We start from the raw sequence: 23926 nt of genomic DNA, 5'->3' as shown, positions 1-23926 counted from the left end.
TTTTCACAAAAGAATGTTTTACCTTTTTTTTTTATATTTCAATGTATTTTAACAATTTAATTTCTAGAAATTCATTTAACTTTTATATTCAGAATTTTTATATAAGAATCTTTTTCTTGTGGTTTCCTGGTTTGGTGCGGTGGGTAGACCTACACATCTGCTTAGCATTTTTATTTTTTTTCTACTCTTCATTTTAAACGTAGATACATAAATGCTTTGTTTATTTTTCATTAAATTAGTTCATTTTACTGTTTGTATTAAAGTAAATTAAATTACAAAATTTTGGTATGTAATATAAATTTTATAATATATACTGATTTCAAAATTCGAAGTCAAACTCTTTCAAATATCGACTAAGTTTCATAAAAAAATTTGACGAGGAGGAGGTATTTTCTCATGATCCGAATAAAGCTTAAAAATTTGATAAATATTAGTGCTGTAAAACGAGAAAAGGATCATACTTTAGAACTCGCGGCTATCGGTTATCATACCGGAAATGAAACAGTAAAAATTATATTAATGATCATTATCTCATGATAAATATTTTTATGAAAAGTAACAGAAGATTAGTTTCATCAAAGTTTCCTCATAAAAATTTTCATGAACTTTCTGAAAATTAAACTAAACTTCTTCTAAAATAGACTTTTGAAAGTTAAAATAAATAAATATATATATACCGTTTTAGACATGTTTAGTGTTGTCTCCTTCAAAGTAGTTCCCCTCTGATTGTACATACTTATTCCAGCGCTTCTGCCATTGATGGTAACATTTCTGGAACTCATCTTCTGTAATATCCTCCAAGACCCTCGTCACAGCTTTTTGGACATCTTGTGTTGTTTAAAAATGGCGTCCCTTGACCGCCATTTTCAATCATCCGACTGTGGCGGATTTTTTTCTATGGGGTTATCGCAAAGAAAAACCCTACAGCAACAAACCACGAACACTTGAATAATTGAACATCAGTATTGAACAAGCTGTATTAAATATCCAGCCACAAACTTTGAAAAAAGTTGCATGAAACGCTGTAAAAAGAATTGAGAAACTTGTATTGAAGAAGATGGCGGCCACTTCCAACATTTACTCTAAATGTAAGGTAATGGATGGTAATTATAAAAATTACATTTACATTTACACATGCCTTTTTATTATTTCAATACTTACCAATATAAGGTTGGGTTGCGTTTTATATGGGACACTCTGTATAACGTAGCTTTGTTGAATAGTAAAAAAGATATATCCTGTTTACAAATATGTTTCATCAAAACAATATACAGAAACAAATTTTTTCTTTCAACAGACATTTTCGTGCCATTAAAGTGTACCGTTAAAACTATACAGTTATAAAAAAAATAATTATCAAACTTTTCAGTCAAGCTATTTATCGTTATTAAGCGATAAGTAAGTTAAAAAGAGCAGATATATAACTTACAAAAATGTTGGTTGTTCTTGACTAAAGTCTCCTGATATAGGTCTACTATTTATTTATTTTCTATGATTAATTATTAAAAAAAAACTGAAAAAGTTGAATTGACAATGCAACTCTGATTATATTTCTTCTTAAGCAAAAATTGATAAATTATAAATACACACAATAATGCAATATTGAATTTCTCTTATTTACAACTAAACGCTAAATTATTCTACAATTGCCACGGAAATTGTGTGGTTGAATATTTTAATAAGCATTACTTGAAGTGATTGTAATTTACAACTAGCATTTGTAAATGTTTTTCTGTTTAATAATTTTTCCTGCATAATCCCTTTCTAATTAGCTGTAGATTCTAGATGTCAATTTAACTAACTAGTGGTAAAGAACATGTCTATAATGAGTAAAGAAGTATGAATGAGCTTTATAAAAGTCTTTATGGAAACATTTTCAATTTGTTTTTGTGCGATAAGTGTACTGTCTTATTGTTTATATTAATAAAATATGAAACATATTTTGAAAATATTTAAGAAAATATTTAAAATATATAAAACGAAGAATCTTCTAATTCGATACTTATTTATCTTTTGCTATTATGTTAAAGATTTCTCACCAAGTAGACCGATTTTATGACATTTTATTTATTTTGTAGATGAAGCGCTTTTGATCCAATCGTATCCTTTTTTATAACAAAATTTATTTTAAAATAAAAGAATACATATTTACACAGACGGTTTTAAGATATTTTTTATCTTTTATCAGCGTTATTGTTCAGTATTGAATTATTGTGACATTGTGACATATTGGTATTTAGTCTAATGTCATTCGGATATTCATACAGTAATTACACAACAGTTAAAGAGAATTAATAAGAAAATGTTCAGTAAGGTATATATTTATATTTCCGCATTCCAGACAAAATTTTGTAAATCTCAGTAATAATTAATTTTCGTCGTTTCTGTATTATTCTCTTATCTTGTCTATGTTATGTCTTATTTTTCATCAAATAAACAGATCCAGATGACTCTTTCTTATTTCATAGAGAACGTTCTTCTCGTTTTACCGTAGTGTATAACTTTTCCATTGAGGCTAAATATAAAATTTTTTAAATAAAAAAAACAATTAGTAATACTATAGCCTTATATTAACTGTTATTTTCCGGGTTTCATGAGTGTCGTACTCTGCGCAAACTCACATCTTTTTGTTTCGACTAAATCTTGTCATAAGAACATTTTGCAGGAGTAAATGGTCCACTCAGAAAAGTGCTGTATATCTATAAACGTATTGACAAAATAAGTTTATAATGCAAAAATATTTTTATATTTCATAAAGGCAAAACAAATAAAATAAAATAAAACAATTAACGGCTTTAAAATGTGATTTTCAAATTAAAAAGTATTCTAAAAATTTAAAGTTGAATGTATTGGTGTGTCTTCCAAGTGTTTTTTTTCACACTGCAGTGGGAAAACTTTTAGAATAATTTATAGTAATTTATTAAAACATTTCAACTTGTGATATTTCAATTCTACTCTTTCTTTTTGGTAACGATATTCAGCGTCTTGAATCATCATAAATTATTAATTAAAATTCTTGTCTGTCAGGTTATTTCCCAGGTGAAAAACGTACCAAGAAAATCTATTCCCATGTCAAGGAACATGTTCATATTGAAGACCATTAAAGTAAAAAAAAAAAATTATCTAAAAAAAGGAAATTATTTTCAGAAATGAAAACGAAGTTATAAATTCGGTATGAAAATAAAACTTTTCTATTGTGAACTTTTCAACCGTTGCAAAAGTAAATCATTACAAAATTTCTAGACAGCGGCTTCTTAAATTTAATTTTCCATAAATTTTCCAAAAACAGGGTACCATTATAATTATGAAATGTGAACAGGTCTGATAAAATGTGTCTCGGTATGATAGAAAGTTATCATTCAAAAACTCGAAAACTTTTCTAAAAAGGTTACAGGTTTTGATCTGTGAAATTTAATTTTTGTAATGGAAATATTTTTCCCAAATTACCTTAAAAAATAACTAATATATATATACATACTAGCAGACCCGGCAATGTTTCACTATTGCTAGATTTGAGTATATATGTAGATTAAATGAACACAATTGAAAGTTTGATAAAACATTAACAAAATGAACATTACGAAACTTCACAAAATTTAACCTTTCCCTTTTACCCTTTCTCCCTTTCTCCCTTTTCCCCTATACCCTTTCTTTTTACTGTTTTTTTTCTCCCTTTCTTTTCCATTTGCCCAGTTTCCCCTTCCACTTTTCGCCATCAACCTTTTCCTCCACTTTTCCTTTCCTTTCCCCATTTCCTTCCCCCTTTCCATTTCCTCTTTCCCCTTTCCATTTCCTTTTCCAGTTTTTATTTTTCCCCGTTTTCCCCTTTTTCTTTTTTACATTTTCTCCTTTTTCCCTTTTACCTATTTAGATTTCCCCCTTTACCAATTTTTCCATATTTTCCTTTTCCAATTTTTCCCTTTCCCCTTTTTTCCCCGCGCGTAAATCGGTCCAGTAATTTTTTAGTCTATGACGGATACACATATCGGAAACATTGTAAAAGTGGAATTGTAAAATATTTTGTATAGTGTGTGTTGCTTTTACGTCCAACAGATAGCGCTGTTTAAATAAAAATGTTTTTACTTGTCACAGGTGTGACATCTTGACTCACCGGGTTGGTCTAGTGGTTAACGTGTCTTCCCAAATCAGCTGATTTGGAAGTCGAGAGTTACAGCGTTCAAGTCCTAGTAAATCCAGTTATTTTTCATGGATTTGAATACTAGATCGTGGATACCGGTGTTCTTTGGTAGTTGGGTTTCAATTAACCACACATCTCAGGAATGGTCGAACTGAGAATGTAGAAGGCTACACTTCATTTGCACTCATACATATCATCCTCATTCATCCTCTAAAGAATTATCTAAACGGTAGTTACCGGAGGCTAAACAGGAAAAGAGAAAGAGGTGTGTGACATCTTAGGTATATGATTAGTAGGTATATAAAAATACGCGCGTATTGAAATGCAACGTTGTGTCAAAATTTTAAAGCAATTGGTGAAGAACTTTCGGAGATTTAAGATTTTGAACAAACGAACATTTTCATTTTTATTTATATAACTATATATATATATATATAATCGTATAAATATACAAAACAAAAAAAAAATGGAAAGAATATGAAGAGAAATAACACTTCCACGCTTGAAATAAATCTCTTTAGATAACAAGAATATGCAATATATTTCACGATCAGTTTTCTGCCAAGAAATACCTTTGAAATTTATCAGTGTCAACTTGTAATTTTTCTTTTAAAAATTTTGTAATTTATTTTCTGAGAACTAACAAGGAACTTCGTCTAAGAAAAAAAAATCATTTACGTGGGTGAAAAAATTACTTTTGCTTATTATTACTTTTAAAATTTTTCCAAAGTATTTCACTTTTCTCCCGATTGATTTAAAGAGTAATAGAATTTTGTTGGTATTCATTTATACCCAAGATATATTTATCATTTTAAACAAAAATCCAAAAGCAATTCTCGATCAATCTTTCACGAATATGTTAAATAACCAATTTGATTCATGATTTAATGATTTATTTGAAGTCCCGCTAATATCTTTTGAAACCTGATTTATTTATTATTCGTAGAAATATTTAATTCTACGAAAGGGATTTCTTAAAATCTTTTCCTTATTTATATGTCTTTTTTAATTATTGTAAGAGTCGAATGGTGCTGCAGTTTTTTTATCTTCCTTCTGTAAGTAGCAACTATAATTTATTTTATATTTTAATTTGTTATTACTATATTAACTGATATATATATATATATATATATATATGCCACACCCTACCCGCGAGGTGGCAAGGTGAGAAAGGAGTCGCAGAGAAAGATAATATTTCCACTACTCTACATAAGCTATTACTACGCGTAAAATATAGTTATAAATCAATGTAATAACAATAAAACCTATTACTGGTAGTAATATCATAGATATACAATTTCCGTATAAAATCTAATACTCCTCTCATCTCTGTTATTTTTATTAGTTATTAAATTTAACGCTTAACTCTGAAATGGTATATTATTTGTGAATTTATACTGCAATTATTTAATATACTATAAATAAGAGTAAATATAGATGTATTAATTTATATAAATTATTTTAGAAAATTGGGTGTTGTTTCATACAAAAATATCCAAATTCTCTGATAACAGAAGATTATTTTGTCGTTAGTATTTAATTAATGAAATTGTCTTTAAATTGGCTCTGTCTTGCCAACATTGATCAAACATAATTAGAAACTGCTAGTATTAAAATTAGAAATAAAAAATAGTATGGGATATTATAACCTTAAAAGAAAAATAAATTATCTTGTTAATACTGACTGTAACAAAAAAGAGAAAATTTGGATCAGAATTTCTCCACAGAATAAAAATATAAAATAGTGTTAATCAAATAGTGTTAAACAACTAAACAAAATATTGTTAAACAAATAATTTGTAAGTCAAACAAATTATACTCTACCAGCAGAATATAATATAATATAATCTATAAAAACCTTTTTTTTTTTATTTTTACTGCTTAATTGTTCTTCCTCTAATCTACATTTTACGTTTTTGAATAGATTTTTGGTCTGTAAAATATGTCCGCGAAAATTTAGATTAAGAATATGATAAAAAATCTCTGAATCACTGATAATATGTGAAACTTCGATGGTAAACACATTTTTATTTTAGAATTATTTAACTATATTTCTAATCTAAATTTACTCACTTTTTACATTTTGATGATGCATAGATCTCTGAAAAGGGGCTAAACTCACAGAAGAAATAATAAAAGGCATTTAGTGGAAAATCTTTTTTTATTAAACAAAATAAACTGTGTTTTCATGCAGAAAATCATGAAATCATGCAGAAATCGGTTGGCTGGTTTATACGTTTATGTTAAACTCTTTTCTTCTACGCTTCGTATCACGATCATTATAATGATTTACTGTCATTGGTTGTTCCTGTGTTTTTTTTTTTTTACAATTCTGTATCATAATTCCTTTAGTAAACATTAGAGAGTGTTTTTATCTTATTTCTTCAGTATATATTAAAATTCTCAACCGACCACGAATCTGGCTTACTGATTATCACTAAGAGTGTGTAATTGCTTATTAATCATTTAACATATATTTATGATATAAACGTATCATTATTTGGAAAGGGGAAAAACTAGCCAACCAACAATAATAACACACACTTAATTAGTCCTTCCTACGTACCTAAAAGACATTAATGTCGGCTAACAACCAATACATAGATGTATTGGTTGTTAGCCGACAACCAATAGTATGATAGAAGTCATACATCTATGACTTTATACTACTATAAAAAATAACCGATTATTTGTCTGAGTAATATCATGAAATACACCTAACTGAAAAAGTTTGTATTTTTTTTTAAGCTTATTTTATATTGGCATAAACTGTATAGGCATTACGTCACCCTAACCAACCTTGCTAATATCCACTTTGATTGACGAAAAATCAGTCAAAACAAATTGACCAGATCCACTAGAAAATGTATATTTGTCACCAGATTTGGTAAGGCGTTTAATCCCGTAAACCTACCCAAACTTTCCTAAGATTATAATGAGGAAATTAAAAAATTGCGATATTAGAACTATTCTTAATTAAAATTTGTGTATCATCAGAGAAAAATGAAAAAAAAACTTAACAGTGTAGGCGATATTCAAGGTCCCTTACTTCCCCGACCATCTAGCCTCCCCAGCCGTCTAGATTAACAGAAACTGAAAAACAAATGCCCATATTTGATCCGATAATTCAACCCCTTAAATTAAAAAAAAATTATACAGGCTGTCCCATATAAAACGCAACCCAACCTTATATTGGTAGGTATTGAATTAATGAAAAGGCATGTGTAAATGTAAATGTAATTTTACATTATGGCTTTTACATTATTTTACATAATGGCTTGAAAAGCCATTATCTTACATTTAGACTAAATGTTGGAAGTGGCCGCCATCTTCTTGAATAAAAGTTTCAATACTTTTTACAGCGTTTCTTACAACTTTTTTCAAAGTTTGTGGCTGGATATTTAATACAGCTTGTTTAATATTGACTTTCAATCGTTCAAGTGTTCGTGGTTTGTTGCTGTAGGCTTTTTCTTTGAGGTAACCCCGTAGAAAAAAATCCGCCGCAGTCAAATCTGGAGATCTTGGTGACCACAATCCTCGACCGATAACACGATTACCAAAGAATTCCTCGACGAAATCAGAAGTTGAACCTGCGTAGTGCGATGTCGCACCGTCATGTTGTAGCCAGCAGTGTCTGTCTTCCTCTTCCAAGAGTGCAATGAACTGAAATAAAATATTCTGATATCGTTCTGCATTAATGGTGTACTCGAAAAAATAGGACCGATTATTTTCTTCCGCGATATCGCGCACCACACGCCCAATTTCTGCGGGTGTAATTGTTTTTCGTGATAAACGTGGGGATTTTCAGCACTCCAAATTCTACTGTTTTGGCTGTTTACGTAGCCATCCAAATGAAACCGTGCTTCATCTATGAAAACTAACGAATCCAGAACAGTAATTCCCTCACGCAGAAATTGACGGAAGTGTTGAAAATATTGTAGCCGCTTTTCTTTGGGCTCAAGAAGTTGATGAACTGTTTAAATGCGATAAGGTCGTAATTGCAATTGTTTGGTCGCCCGATGAACAGTTGATTTTGACAAATTAATTTCAACAGACAAACGTCTGATCGATTTATTTGGCGAGGCGAGTAATCGGTCTTTGATTTCAGTGACTGTATCTGTATTCAACACTGACGCAGATATTTTGTGTTCCTTGTTACTAATAGAACCGGTCTCTCTAAATTTTGCAACTAACCTTAATATGTTTTGTTAGGAGCTGGTTTATTTGGGTACTTATGGCAAAACAAATCTTGCACTGCAACCGCTGATTTCGTACTGACGTACGACTCGACAATGAAAACATGTTCATCTAGCGAAAACACAATCTTGTCTCTAGCAATACACTGAACGTTATGTTGTTACTATCGGTAGTGTTCTACTGCGTCGCCGCGATGTTCAGATGTTGGACTAGTCCATTTCAATAACGGGTAGGGGAGTAAGCTTGACTTTTGAAATTTCATGGATGAGTGATTGATGGGTTGGGTTTTATATGGGACACTCTGTATATTGGGAAATTCGAAAGTTCTTAAAAAAAAGAATGTTATGATTTGACGAGTCAGTAAAATGAAATGTTAGTGTTGTAAAATCTTTTAATTTTTGGGTTCTTATATGTTATGTTTATGCGGCTGAATATACTGTGTTTTAGCTTTTAGTTAATTCACTTTACTTTAGTGTAGAGATTTTATACGTTTAATAAAGTTATCATATTTGACTATATTTAAACATAAATTAATTGGTTCATAAGCTCGTAAGATTTGAATTTCACATATAATATGAAACAAAATATAAGTAAACGTTGAGAAATAATTTCAACGGAAAATTTATACTTATTTATTATAAAGTTTTTGTCAAATATGTATTTTTTACTTTTTTGTATAAATATATCAATGACACAATATTGGTTTAAGGTTAACCACTGCAACTTGTCCTGATATAAAGTAATTACAATGAAATTAAACATGTAGTAATTACAAGATGTTCGGGAGTTAACATTGGCCAGAATATTATATGATGGGAATACCATATTGATTAATGCCATGTAGTAAAACATGTTTTCGAAATCGTATATAATATAAAATACAAGATATTATATTTGTAATGTATGTTGTAAAGACAGTGGTAACCGTAGTATTTTAGAAAAAATTAAATTATTGTAATATTCTATCTATTCATTTATAAAGTGTCTTACTTTTGAAGACTGCTAAGACCGTTGTTGAATATAAATACCTTCACCAACAGAACAGGTGCCATCAAGTACATGAAAGAACTAATCGGTGTAAAATAATCTTGGATTCCTGCCATCTCAGACTCAAACAAATGAAAAAACTAATATGTTATCAACAAGAAACAAAGTATTGTGAAATGTTTTACAATTTTTTTTATAAATATTCTGCTTTTACAGATATTCATTCGTAATAAGAACTTTTGAAAAATTCATTTACTATTTTGAAAATCTGATGGTTTTTAAAGTAAAATTAATATTTTGTAGCGCATCGGCATTTCTTGCGGAGTTCTCGGGTTTGAATTCGGTCAAGCATGGCATGTTTTTATAATTTACCAATCTCCATCGTGCTAATGACCGTAGCTCCTGATGCCCGCTCTTTCATAGCAATAAATATATTTCATAAAATTATTATTTTTTTAATTGTACACTTCCAGACTTGAATATTACATATTTATTTTTAACAATTTAATATTTTCATTTTTTTTTTAAAGAAATAAAATATTTTACATGACGGCCGGGTTAGTCAAATGGTTAAATTTGTCATCGCATAATCAGTTATTTTCGAAGTCAAGAGTTCTACGGTTCCTTGTAAAGACAGTTTAGTCGGGTTACGTTGTACTATCGATAAGTAATTTAAATGAGAACAATTTTCTTTTTATTTTTTCTGTTTAGCCTCCGGTAACTACCGTCTAGGTAATTCTTTTGTGTGGATTTGAACACTAGTCTGTGCATATCGATGTTCTTTGCTGGTTTGGTTTCAATTAACACATCTTAGGAGTGGTAAAAATGAGTCTGTTCAAGACTTCATGTTTACCGATACATTTACAATTACACTTAACTACGTCTGCAGTTGCGTCATGCCTGGTAAGCCGATAGCAGTGACTACAGTAGCATCACATCTGCACACACACACACACACACACACTCAGATTCGGCCGTAGCAGGAAAACTGGTTAGAAAAAAATAAGATGACAATTCAATACATAATTTCAAAGCTTTTTCGCGGGTGTGAAGCGAAAATTTGTAGCATATAAAATGCTTAGCTAGAATTTAAAAAAAAACCAGTTTAGCAAAAAAGTTTTATTTTTTTCAAAATCGCTTATACCAAATATTTTAAAGAAATTAAAGGGCTTGGTATCTGAAAAGCAATTTTTTTTTAATTTCTGTTTTCTTTAAAGAGTCCTTCTGTTGATAATAGAATTAATAAAAATATATTTTTATCCGCAAAAATAAAAATCGGTTAATCGATTTGTTTAGTCGGGTTACGTTGTACTATCGATAAGTAATTTAAATGAGAACAATTTTCTTTTTCTTTTTTCTGTTTAGCCTCCGGTAACTACCGTTTACGTAATTCTTCAGAGGATGAATGAGGATGATATGTATGAGTGTAAATGAAGTGTAGTCTTGTACATTCTCAGTTCGACCGTTCCTGAGATGTGTGGTTAATTGAAACCCAACCACCAAAGAACACCGGTATCCACGATCTAGTATTATAAATCCGTATAAAAATAACTGGCTTTACTAGGACTTGAACGCTGTAACTCTCGACTTCCAAATCAGCTGATTTGGGAAGATGCGTTAACCACTAGACCAACCCGGTGGGTTAAATGAGAACAATTGGGTTAAATGGGTTAAATGAGAACAATTTAATTTTGTTTAAGCTTACTTTTTAGTTAAAATGGGCTTTAGTGGGTTTTAGTTTATTTATGGGCTTTTGTTTAAATGGGCTTTAAATTTGACATTCTCTTGAATGAAAATTGTATACTAGTTTGCATTCATTTTGTTAATGTTTTAATTTGGTAATTTTAAACGATCTGCTTTCGAATTCTTAGAACAAAGAGAGAAAATGAAAGTGATCTCTTTATTAAAGTACATAACACACTCAATTATATAACATTTGTAGATCAGAGGTGTATTTTTAGGTGAATCTATTTATCACAAATTACTCATGATTTCCAATATAAAACAAAAACCAAGCTCATTGTTCACGACAGAATAAAAGTCAATAAATTAATGTTTAAAACATAATGAAGTAATTTAGTAATATATTATGCTATTTATCTTATTTACATACATAAAAAGCTAAAAACATTATTTTTGTACCTGAGTGAATATATATTTTTTTTAAATTTTTAATAAATTATAATTTTTCCAAAAATGAAATATATATATATATATAAGTCATTTCAAAGAAAAATCAATTAAAAAATAAAACTTTTTTTTATCTACGAAAAAATGCAAATAACCATTAAGACATCAATAAATGGTTGTTAAAAATGTTGAACAGTGAAACATTTAAGCAAATTTATTTATTTATTTTGAAACGCAGGTTTCGTCAAAATGTAAATAATATTACACATAACACTTGAATATGAATATGAATATGTTGAATAATATAGTGTTGAATAACACTATGAATATGTTCAGTAGTTAATGTTTAACTTTTATATTTATTACTTAAAGAAAAATGAGAATTCATAGATAATTTGAATTAATATTAAATGAAATATTACTTCTTAAAATAAGAATGAAGAGACTTATAATAAAAACAATAATAAACAGGTTGAAACGAATAAGACAAAAAAGACGATAAAATTAATAGCCTGTAAAAAACAATTGTAACGTAAATCTTATTTGTTTATTGTTCATCGCTTCTTTAGTTTAATTAAATATTTTTAATTCGTAATAGAGTTTTATTGAAATGCTAATATATAAAACTTTAAATAAATATTTCTATACTAAAGGAAGTATGTTTTGATGTCAAAAAGTTGGAGCAGCTCATTTACGATTATTATTCATATTTAATACAATTAAATTTTAAAAATTATTTGCAAGTTATTTTGTCTTCTTACCACGATGAGAGATCCATACGTTAGTGGGCGTTTTCTTTAATTTATTACCTGCAGAAATAAAATAATTACAAGGCAGTACATTTAAAAAGGCCCTAAAAGAATAATTGATACATAAAGAATTATATGGAATTAATGAGTATTTTTGGGGAGGGCAAGTATCTTGATCAGTCGACCTCTGTGGCGCGAGTGGTAGCGTCTCTGCCTTTCATCCGGAGGCCCCGGGTTCAAATCCCGGTCAGGCACGGAATTTTCACACACGCTACAAAATCATTCATCTATCCTCTGAAGCATGCCTAACAGTGGACCCGGAGGTTAAACCAAAAAAAAAAGAAAAAAGTATCTTGATTAAATACCCTTTTTGTTTTTTTATCCTGATCCTGATTATGCAAATAAGTCATACTGTAGCTTAATTTTGACAATGATATAACTAATAAGTTACAGTCAAATAAAAAAATGTGATTATAGTTATTTTAAGACCGTGTTACAGTATATACTATATTGTGTGTGCATTGTGGTATTTTTGCATTGCATATATTGTGAACCTTGCTAAGGTATTTTGTCAGCATAATATGAATTTTTTTATTTGCTGTAATTCTAACGATGTTTGAGAAAATGGTAAGATTTTACTACGGACAATAAATGGATAAAGAAAAAAATTAATTAAAAATCATTCTTTATAATAAGATAAACTATGTAAATTCTGTTGAATTTTTACAATTGTGAAAAAAAATAAAACCTATGATACATGTTTTTAAATTATAACAATAATAATAAGTAATTTAAGACATCAGATTACTCAGCTGATCTCTTTTTTACATTTTCTTAGAAATTTGGTTATTTTTTATCTTTTCCCTCCCAATTTTTCATTTTTATAGCCTTTGGAGGGATTTTATGCTTGGATCCTCTTTCAGATCTCAAACTACATCCTGACCCCCGTAGGGGAGACACCAATCTCGTGACGAATTATGATTTATGAGTTGATTTTAATCGGAATCCAATTTAAGCTTAATTTATATTAAATTTCATCCTTAATAATAAAACAAATTAAATTAAAATAACATATAATTTAAAAGAAATTTTTATTTTTGATATTCATTTTGTGAACCAGTTCATGGCAAGGTACTGGAACTGGTCTAATATTCCCAAATTAGTACGGTTACAATATTTTTCAATGATAATTTTTTTTGTATTTCAATTTATCTTTACAGTCGGTTTCGTAGATTAGAGACCAGAAGTAAATTCCGTGACAATAATCAAGTTATAAAAGAGATAACCTTAAAACACCCCAATTACATAAAAAATAAATCAAAGGTACAATAAGCATTGATAAAGTTTAGCCAGTAATGAACTACAAATCATAATAATAACCATTATTGTGTATAAAACCACAACATAAAAAGAATAGTAGTAAGGTAGGAACAAGCAATATTAGAAACATAAATGATTATAATCATAAATATATTGTTGATGTGCAACTTAAGAAGAGAGGCGTCGTACTGAGTATCATTACTAGCTTCCTAGGTCCAATATATCCGCTATAATCGCCATATATCTTTCCCGTTGTCTATGAGGTTAACAGCTTAATATTTTACGTGTTTTTTAAGTCTTATTTTCTATTAAGTTACAAATCGATCGACTTAACGATCATAACCCTATTTACTCATGAATTTCGTTGTTCCGTACAAACCATTATGACTGTGTAGTGTATCTCACAAATTTATTCTGGAAACGGTGCGTAATTTTTACATTGCTTGCTATACCCCGAGTAGGATTCCGTATGTCAAAACCGGTTTTAGAATCACTTTTTACAGAAGTAGCTTGTTAGACGGTTATAGTTATGATTTCCTTCCTAATAACCTGTATAGCTACGAAAATTTGATATCTAGCTGTTTCCTTTTTTCCTTAATGTTAACCCTTCCATGTTAGACGTCAATCTAGGTGAATAATTAAATACAGTACACTTGCAGCTTCTGGGATGTAACCTTCATCTAAATGGATTGCTGGGCAATCACCTCTTCTCACCGCGAATTCCATGTGAGTTGATTTTGCTTGATCGACTTTTATTTTCTATTTCTTCTACCGCTGGGCTAGAAGGTCTAACCCAGATTGCAACTTAGTCGAGGCTTGAGTCGGATCATCATCGACAGCACGATTGCCATGTCGTCAGCAAACGTTGCAATAGTGGTATTGTCTGTGACTGGAAGATAAACAGTGAAAATGGATAAGGTCCCAACACTAAGCCTGAGGAACACCCGAGGAAGTATCAAAGAATACAGATAACTCCTTCTAGTATATAATCTCTGAGAAGCGTCCGTTCCAGTCGCTACATAATAATTAACTAAAACTAAACTATGAAAACAACTAAATAAAAAGGATGAGGTAGATCTGTTTTTGTTCTGTGTAGCAGACCGGCCAACCAGACCTTATCGAATGCTTGGTGTATATCTAGAAAGGCAGCCGAATTGAACGTTTTTTCTCCAAGGAGTTACCGACAACACGAATGATATTATGTATCTGTTCAATGGTTATGTGACCATCGGAATCCGAACATGATAACTGATGTAGAAAAAGAAATATTTTCCTCAAAATATAATAGGTTACAGAAGAATCTATAAAGGATTTCTTATCTTATCCAAGACTAACATCAACAGTGCCATTCACATCATTATCGAAGAAGTGGAAATAAATAGTTGTGAAAAGATCATCTAGTCGTTTTTTCAACTTATTTGGTTGGCAAGTAACATTTGAAATTAGCTTTTAAAAATGTACTTTAAGTGTAAAGAAAGGGTACTAAACCGTTATTGACAAAAACGGAAAGAAGAAACAAAAAAAAAACAAGAAACCACTCAAAAATTTTTTTTAAAACTATTTTCTTGTTTTCCAGTGTAGTTTAAGTGAATATATTATATAGTTGAATTAAAGTGATTACTGTAAAAAATTACACGGTGGAAATAAGTACGGAAGTATTCAATTATAATTTCTTCTTGAGGGAAATTAATTATAAATTTATTTTTAAGAAGGATAAAAAATTACGATGAGAAGAAAAACATTTATTTAATCATTAAATGTCTATCTTCAAACAGGGTCCAATTTGGTTTAAAAAAAAAAATTAAAAAAAAAAAAGACCCGTAAAATCAAATATAAACACACAATTTTTGGCAACACACGACATCAACTCTTTACTGCAAACAGGCAAACTCAAGGTTTTAATAGATATATTGGAACAACATAAAATTATAATAGCAGGGATACAGGAGATGCGAAATATGGGCACAGAACATCTAGAATCCCAAGGATAAAGGTATACCTGGAAAAGCGGTAATGCGTGGCAGGTGCTCACAGTTTGATACAGGTTTTATGGTAATCCTTAAGGTCATGGACTCCATCGTAGAATTTAAACCAATCTCTTAAATAATAGCCACACTAACTTTTAAGTCAGCAAACAAGATCTACACAATAATAAATGGACATGCCCCTGCAAACGATAAGAATAAAAATAAGGCAAATAGAGAAATATCAGATGAATTCTGGGAAATTCTGGATCGAACAGTGGCAGAGATCAACCCAAAACACACTAAGATCTGAATAGGGAATTATAATGCCCAACTGGGCAAGGAAAAAAACACCGAGATATTATTGGGAAATGGGCGGCGCACAACAAAACCAACAAAAACGGAATTCAACTAGTTCAGCTATGCAAAATACACGGAATGGTATCCAAATCCACATGTTTCCAAAGGAGGCCCAATAAGCTTAAAACCTGGGTAAGCCCCAATCAGAGGATCGGGGAGTTTCAAATAGATCATGTTTGCATGGACAAAAATTTCCATAGAGAAATCCAGAATGTTAAGGTAGTTAGAGGGATAGATTCTGGTTCAGACAATAAAATAATCAAAATTAAAATAAATTTCAAACCGCTCAAAAGACAGAAAATGATACAAAATAAAAGCAGATTTGACCCGAGAAAATTAATAGTTAACGAAGGTTACATGCAAGAAACGGCAAACGTAGGCAACACATTTGATCTTCAACAAACCATCGAGAAATAACAACAAATAGCGGAAAAAATAGCCCCACCAAACCTCAAATTAAAACATCGGTGGTGGACCGAAGAATGTAACCGTTCAGTCATTGCTAGACACAAAACTTGGGTGAGACATCAATGAGTGAGGTCTGAAAAATCCTCTCAAGAACTAATCGAGTAAAGAAAACTTACACAGAAAATTCTTAGGCAGGCCAAACGACAATTCCACAATAACATCACTAGGAAGATCGAGGAAAATTTCCATGGAACTAATTCCAGGGAATACTACGAAACCTTCAAAAGAAGATTGCAACGTTACCAGGCACCAACGTTAATGCTTAAGAACAAGGAAGGAAAGGTAGCACACAGCAATAGGGAAAATGCCCGGATCCTTGCCGAAGCATTCGAAGAACTTTTAAATGCGAAAGAGCCTGAAGAACTCCTGAGAATTGACACGGAAACACCAGTGAAAACAGAGCAATCACAAGAGATCCGCCTGCTCTACAAGAGATCGAACAAGACGTTAAGGAAATGAAAAATTATAAGGCGAGCGGAGAAGACCAAACAGTTGCCGAGTATTGAAAATACGCTGCACCTAACATCTTAGAGATATTGCAAAGGGAACTTACTAAAATTTGGAACAGCGAGAGACTTCCAGACCACTGGTCAACAGCAATCGTCCATCCCTTATTCAAGAAAGGCGATAAGATGGATCCAAACAACTATAGAGGGATCTCCCTATTAGATTGTACGTACAAGATCTTGTCTAGAATACTTTATAACTGTATAAAAGATCAACTGGAGAAAGAATTAGGAGAATATCAGGGGGGATTCAGACCCTGGAGAAGTTGTGCGGAACAAATTATCGCCTTAAAACTAATTATGGATATGTACAAGTTGCGACGCAAGGGCTTAATCATTACATTTGCGGATTTCAAGAAGGCATATGACAGTATCCATAGACCATCTATGCTTAGGATTCTGAGGAATTTTGGGCTGCACCCAAAACTGGTGAAAATGTTGGAGCTGACGATGACGGGCACCCGGTCGAAGGTGAAGTTCAGGGGGAAGATATCGGAACCTATTGACATAAAAACTGGTCTCAGGCAAGGAGACGGATTGTCACCATTACTGTTTAATTGCGCATTAGAATACATCATGTGACATTGGTACAACAAAAATCCAGAGAAAGTAAAAATTGGAAGTAGATTTAACAACGTAGGCCTTAACTGCCTTGGCTTCGCAGACGATCTAGCGTTCCTTCCAGAAAAGAGGAAGAGGCTGTACACCAGATAGAAACATTGGCCTCTATCGCAGGAAAATTGGACTTCAGATATCGCACGAGAAGACAGAAGCAACGTTCACTAGAAACACACAGCGGAAACATTTGGAGATCAATGGTCGCAGATTTAAAATAGTATCAAAATTTAAATATCTGGGTGAATCCATCACATGGAATCTAAACGAGAAAATAGCCTGGCAAGAAAGAGCACACAGACTAGCAATGGTACAAGTGGTCTCACGAAACACCTATAACAAAAAATGCATTTCTAAACAAGTCAAGATAAGACACTATAATACGGTGATCAAACCGATAGTAATGTATGGGAGTGAAACACTGGGTCAAATCAAGATAGCATCGAGAACTGAAAAATTAGCCAAAATAGAAAAAAGGATCGTAAAGACCTGTATTAGCGGGGTAAAATTAGTGGGAGGAAAGTGGAGATTACTCCCAAACCGTAAAATCTATGAAGTCGTTACACCAATTACAGAAGAAATAAGAAAGAAGAAGATAAAATTCTTTGGCCACCTCTTGCGTTTGGAGGAATCAAAAAAGTAAACAACTCTTGGGAAGATTGCTAAAGCTAAAAACGCAACCAGTGTGGCTCACTGAGTTGCTTCAAGACATCAAAGAAGCAGGCATTGCACTGCAAGATCTCAGAACAGGATCTGGAAATTATATAAACTTGCCCGGTGTTAAATTTGCAGAAAAGCCTAAAAAGAAAACGGGGACGGTTTGGACAGAGGAACGGAAAAGGGATTTTTCCAGGTAAATGAAAGAGTATTGGAAGATAAGAAAGACTAAACATAAATGACTTACGGTTACGGCCCGGAAGGACCGTAACAAAAAAAAAAAAAACAATTTACTTATACATAAAATTCTAAGAGTTTTTATGGTAAATTTTTAAAACGGAGTAGCAAACATTGTAAACATCAAAAATTTTTTTGTTGCAAAAATCAAATTAATATTCTGAGTTTCCAGTTTAATTCACAACCAAATTAAAAAAATAAATCATGCGAAACCTTTATACAAATTATTCTATTTGAACCTGTAAAATTATAAAATTACGGACCAACTTGAACATTTATGGATCATTGCAAATTATTGTAATAATTTGGATGTGGAAATTTCATTAAATATTATTACTAATCAATAATTTTGAAGTTTTATAGATTAACTGTTTGGTCTTTTCATTAATCGTATCTGACAAATGGTTAAAAGAATTGTTCGATTTTTTTTTTTCAAATCCGTTTCCTCTAATTGAATTGTAGTTTCTCGTGAAAACTGCTTTTTTGAGAAACTAGATCCTACTTTGAGTGGAGGAAAACTACATTTTTATTTTTGTTTATACCATTTTTTATAAGTTCATAATCGCTCACCTTGGAATAAGTCTAATCGGAAATATATTATTTTATCGTAAATAGATTTTAATTATCTTAAAAAAATTAATAAATTTTAATTATTATTATTATTATTAAAGTTTTACTTTATTTTTTTCGAAAACTAAAGGCGTAATATGGTGTAAACTAACCTGATTATTCTGAGGAACTTCTGATCAGTTACAAACTATTTGCAAGTTACCTTGAAAGAAATTGTATTCTTAGAACGATAATAAAATAATAATGTAACAATTAAGTTGAGGTGAGCCAGATTTACATAGATGATGGATAATTTCGCCCACTGTAACAGTGGTAATACGAATACATAAGTAATGTTTGACTATAATTTGTGTTTGTATTAGGCTAGGACAAAGACATTAAGCGGCCGAATGAAATGGTGATAAGCAAAATATAATATGCACGCACACACACACACACACACACACACACACATGTAAATGAGAATGTATATATTTAAATTTGCAAATTGTACCTTGACCTAGTTTCTTCTTCCTTGTTTAAACCACTATACTTCCGATCCACAGATTGTTTATATAATTACTCATGTAATATACATCAATCAGAATTATCTTTCAGGAATGTTAATTTGGTTTCACAATCAACAAATTATAAACAGATCTAAACGTTGACGTCCGTGGTAGGACAAGAATAATATTACCGTACTTTTCCTAACTACGAATGAAACTATCACAGTTTAAATGTACTTTCATTTATCCTTTTTTTTTGTTTGTATAATCATTCATCAAAATAGTTTTTACTCGTTTGTTTTCTCATCACTGTCGAATAATGGAAGGATAGACAAAAATGTTTAAATAAAAGTTATACATTTATATTTTATTTGAAATTTTTTAGTAGTAGTTTGAGTTTTAAGCGATATATATATATATATATATATATATATATATATATATACATGAGGGTTATTTTTTTTCAAGGTCCGATCGATCACGAAATTAAAACCACAGTGAAAATAAAATTTTGTTTTATTTGTAACAAGTACTTACATAGTTACGCTATTTCTCTACATAGTCGCCATTCCGATTTAGACATTTGTCGTAGCGTGGTACCAACTTTCCAATACCCTCGTCATAGCACGGAGCCGCCTGTGTTTTCAGCCATGTTTCTACGCTGGTCTGCAGCTCGATGTCTGTGCGAAAATGTTGTCCTCCTAGCCAGCGTTTCATGTGAGCAAAGAGGTGAAAATCGGAAGGAGCGAAGTCCGGGCTGTATGGTGGGTGATCAAATACTTCCCAACGAAAACGCTGCAGGAGCTTCTTTGTTACAGCTGCAGTGTGCGGCATTGTGATGGAGAAAGACAATGCCTGATGACAAAATTCCTCTCCGCTTATTCTGAATTGCCCTTCGTAGACGTTGAAGAGTCACGCAGTATGAGGCTGCAGTGATGGTCGTGCCACGTTCCATGAATTCCACCAAGAGAACTCCATTCCGGTCCCAGAACACAGTAGCCATACACTTTCTGTTGGAGAAGGTTCGCTTGAACTTCTTTGGTTTACTGGAAGAATGAGAATGCATGCACTGTTTGGATTGTTCTTTTGTTTCTTCAGTTTCACAGTGGTGTAGAGAGCTGACCTTGAAATTTCAGGAAGTGAGATTGAGCCCCCTTCATCGCTGGCTTTTATTGTTGAGAGAACTGGGGGTCCATCAGCAGGTAAATCATCAAAACGCAGGTTTCGGCTCTCCCATTCGACGGTGGTGGAGCAGAAGTGTGCAACTGGGAAGTTTGGTCAGGATGTTGGTGGGTCGGCTCCGAGAGGGTAGCCGGGTACGTTGGCGAGGAGGAAGGAATGTTTCTGTTACAAGCGACATTGTCTTCTTAAACATATCTGTGACCTCAGTGAGTTAGTGCGTACTCACACTAACACGAAGAAGGAAATCCAAGACTTTTCCTTCGAAATGGATAGTCTTGTATTTATGGTTAAAGTATTCTGGAACGTCCTGAAGGAACTACACTCGGAGGGCGCGAGGACGCCACTGGAGGCTGTGCCGGTGGCCACCCAAACGCCGGTAGTGATGGAATCGAAGGCCGTTTACGTTGATAAAACTATTACAGGTTGATTAGAATAGAAAACCTTTTTTAACTGAAAACATTAATTTCGAAGAAAGATAAGTGAATAATGTTTAAGTATTATATAGGCATTCGACGACGAAATATGATGAATGATACTGACGTGGGATTAAACATAAATAAAGGGATTTATTTTCATGAGTAAGCCTGTATTTAAATTTCATATTGAATCCCTCATTTTTATCTGTTTTCAACAAGAGGAGGATAACGAATGTGAATGGTAGTCAATATATTTATTTGTTTTCCATTAAATTTAGAACTGTTAAATCGATTTTCATGAAAAGGTTAAAACGCTTTTTCCCAGTTGCATATTTCAAATGGTAAAAAATTAAATTAAATTTCTTTATTCCTTTTTCCTCTTTCAAAGTTTATTATTTATTTTTTTGGCAGGATACATTTTAAAAATATTCATATAACAAAAAAAAAAAAAATTATAAAGTAAATTAATATTGAACATAAATAAAAATTACTATTGAAAATAAATGAATAGTAAATATATCATTTTCAGAATAATTAATCATCTTCCAAGATACTTTCTTTTTTAAATTATCTGTGTACATATAATTTTAATTGGGATTTTAATTATAATTTTTATAATTATTATTTTTATAATAATTATAAAAATTCTTGTGCAGTTCTGCGCAAGGTAACTTTTCGTTATCTAATTTCGAATAATATTTTTTGTACAATTGTTTCGTATAATTCTTTTCCCAAGAAATTTCACGAGAAAATTAAAAAGGTAAAATTCTGTTTTAATTTAATATTAATATATATTTTCGGTCAAAATAGTTAAAATATAAAAGGAGATTTTTACTTAAATAGGAAAAAAATAATAAGAAATAAGCATAAGTAGATATTTATTTACATTTTTCCTCTGACTGACTGCTATAAATAGTGCATTTGAATACTACTTCTTAAGTAGGTGACTAAGAGTATTCGGCGACTTTGTACTGCAGGCAAATGAAAAGTCTTGTTATACAGGCGTTCGGAAAGTTGGTATGCACTGGGATTATGTAAGTGTAATGACGAAACTTTCTTAATTATTACTTTGTATTTTTATTTCATTATTTTATAAAAACGGAAATTACGTAATTAAAATAGTTCATAAAAGGTGTTAAAAATGATCTCCAACATCAGTACAAAGCTGCACAAGTGTTTTCAAATTCTGTAACCAGCTTATGTACTGGAATGTCTCATACGTACGCCGTTATTGCAGTTTTTAGTTCATCAATCGTGCGTGGTCTGCTGCAATACACAGCTTGTTTCACGGTCTCCCACAGAAAGTAATATGGAGGAGTCAGATCGGTAGATTGTACAAGCAATAAACCCCTGGAAATGATTCGTTCACCAAAGACATTTCGTAAAAAGTTCATTGACCTGTTAGCTGTGTGCACTGTCAGGCCATCTTTTTTAACCAACTGTGACTGATTTCCACTTCTGTTAACTGAATAATGAAGTTTGCTAGAACAGCACAACAACTATCACTATTAACTATATTTTCAAAGAAAATTGGATCTACTCATAATTGTGATCTTCTCATACCGACCCAGACTCCAATTTTTGCTTCGTGTAAAAATTGTTCGTGTAATTAATGGAGGTTCATTGTCAACCATAGTCGTGTATTTTGTGAATTAATATACCCTCTCCGATGAAACCACGTTTCATTTGTAAAAAAAACATAATGTCGAGGATACCTATGAATTTTTTTCAATAAAACGTTTAACCGTGAACAATAATTTAGTCTTTTGGCATGATCTGAAGGTTTCAGTTCTTTTGTTACAGTTTTATGGGTGGTAGCAAGTCCAATACGTTGTTTCTGTGCTAACTTACGCACTGACTTTGATGGATCTTCGGACATAGCATCCGAAATATAAAGATCAATTCGTTTAGTTTAGGTGGCCTTCCACATCGATCAGTGTTTTCAATAGTGACTGTTCCCCGAAAAATTTCGATAAGAGTTTGAACTGCATTGCGGTAAGAAACATGGCTATTTGAAAACCTTTCACAGAACTTTTGTTTTACTAAATCAGTATAATTGTCACCTTCACGAAATACGTGTTCGACGAGAAAAATTCGTTTCTCTACCGAAAGAAAAATTAAGTTTCTCTTTATTGCTGATTCCGATAAACGAAACGACACGAAGCATGTTCAATCACAATTCAGCTGACGTCTTGGTTTATTACTGAGCTACGCCCAACAAACCCACAGGGAAACATACCTAACCCAAAAAGAACAAAATGTACCACATAATTCTTAAGCATACTGCACAACGACATTTCGAACGCTCCGTATAACTGCAAACGCCGTGGTGTACTTACTAAACTGTAGAGATGTGTAAAGAACACAAGTATTTTAGTTAAAGTCATGAATTTCAATATATATATATATATATTAATATGATGTAGCAAAGAAAAACACCAAATATAGTATATAAACATTTATTAATTTTCGCGGTTACCCCTGTCGTCAGTTCTGTGTGGTGTTTTTCTTTACTACACCATACTAATATTAATTAAGACAGTGTTATCATAACTATGATAATAAAATATTTGAATTTCGAAAAAAAAAGAAAATATATATATATATATATATAGTTACCACATATATGCCTAATTTAATATCGGTGGGCGATAACGGTAGCAACAATATGAGCGGGGTGCACAGTATACGGACGCGCTGATGCAAGCGTCACTCCCACCGCCCAGATGACCGCGCAGTTCTCCTACCATAGCAGCGCTGCAGCTTCACCACTCTCAGGCTCCAATAAAAGAGCGTGCACGAGAGTGAATTGGCATTTCAATATCGACCACCACCTCTAAAAGACCAAGAAGAAGAAGAAGAAGATGGAAGAAGGCAGAAGAAGATCCCTGGCCGGCTCAACGTGCAACCTTCCGGCGGATGCCAACATCCCCATCAGAGCT

The 23926-nt window shown here is 31.7% G+C and overlaps 1 protein-coding gene across 3 annotated transcripts in view; it reads right to left on the bottom strand.

The window, feature by feature from the left end:
• The window catches only part of LOC142327879 (facilitated trehalose transporter Tret1-like), a 318438-nt gene that overhangs the window by 203654 nt on the left and 90858 nt on the right, over positions 1-23926 (bottom strand). The window contains exon 1 of one of the 3 annotated variants that reach the window (XM_075371571.1): positions 12214-12232. The exons of the other annotated variants lie outside the window; for them this stretch is intronic. The gene's annotated coding sequence lies outside the window, so the exon portion shown is untranslated. Of the gene's footprint in view, positions 1-12213; positions 12233-23926 lie in introns of those variants that run through there. 3 annotated transcript variants of the gene reach the window in all.

Source organism: Lycorma delicatula, chromosome 1 (assembly GCF_047948215.1).
Source record: "Lycorma delicatula isolate Av1 chromosome 1, ASM4794821v1, whole genome shotgun sequence".
NCBI lineage: Eukaryota > Metazoa > Arthropoda > Insecta > Hemiptera > Fulgoridae > Lycorma > Lycorma delicatula.
The sequence above is the reverse complement of the archived record's forward strand: the minus strand, read 5'-3'. Positions and strand labels throughout refer to the sequence as shown.